The sequence below is a fragment of the Octopus bimaculoides genome, chromosome 15 (genome assembly GCF_001194135.2).
Source record: "Octopus bimaculoides isolate UCB-OBI-ISO-001 chromosome 15, ASM119413v2, whole genome shotgun sequence".
Lineage (NCBI taxonomy): Eukaryota > Metazoa > Mollusca > Cephalopoda > Octopoda > Octopodidae > Octopus > Octopus bimaculoides.
In genome coordinates, this window is record NC_068995.1 from 40,257,319 (window position 1) to 40,258,330 (window position 1,012).

The following is a 1,012-nucleotide window of genomic DNA, read 5'->3' on the forward strand; positions in this document are numbered from 1 at the left end:
TGTGTGTGTGTGTGTGTGTAAATTAATGCTACTTCATTGTTTTTGTATACTGCCTTAATTGATTATTTACATTATTATACACTATTTCATTTTATTTCATTATTAATTTATAATTAGCCTTTATTTATTCACATATTAATTAAGCAAATACTAGTATCTCAAGTATCTCAAACTTAGCATATGTAAAACAATACTGATATATTATTCTGTTTAATGAAAACTATGAATAACCGTTTACTGTATCTATATACAATATAGCAATTTATTTTTATATACGCTTGACCTAGGTACTATATGATAAAGACTTCCCCTGTTTCATTATAAGCTGGTCTGCTAGTAGGAACCCCCCACCTATTGTAGTTTGTCACCAAACCCTAAGAAATTTTATAACTATATCATCCAGGTTTACTGTCCATACTGTTTACCCCTTATCCTAAAAAGAAAATGCTATTGTCCTCTTAAGCTTTGAATTTTTAGGTCTGTTAACCAAAAAAAAAAACCCCAAATAAAATCAGTGACAGTTAAAATCTGCTTAGAAATATTTACTAGCTAAGTCAAAACGGTTTTTTGTATTCCTCCTATCTATTTGGAGAGTTTAGATTTAATTATCAAAAGATGTCCTTCTGTTCAAATGTAATTTCATTAAATTTCTATATCTCTGTGCAGCTGAAGATTGCTCTACATTTTATATTTGCTGTAATGGTTTACAGGACTACAGGTAGAACACACCGATGCCCAAGGTATCACGCAGTGAGACTGAACTCGGAACCATGTTGCTGGGAAGCAACCTTCTTAGCACGCTGCCATGCCTGGGTCCAACGTACAGTTATATTATGTAATCTGTCCCAACCTTTATATCTGACAGCAGAAAGTGATTTCAAGGAAATTTAGTCGCTATTTCTTAAAGGCCCACACAAAGACTTCCTCCGTGACTCACTGACGGTTGTGGTGGTATTGGTGGTGGTGGTGGTGGTGGTGGTAGTGGTGGTGGCCTTGGTGGTGGTGGTGGTGG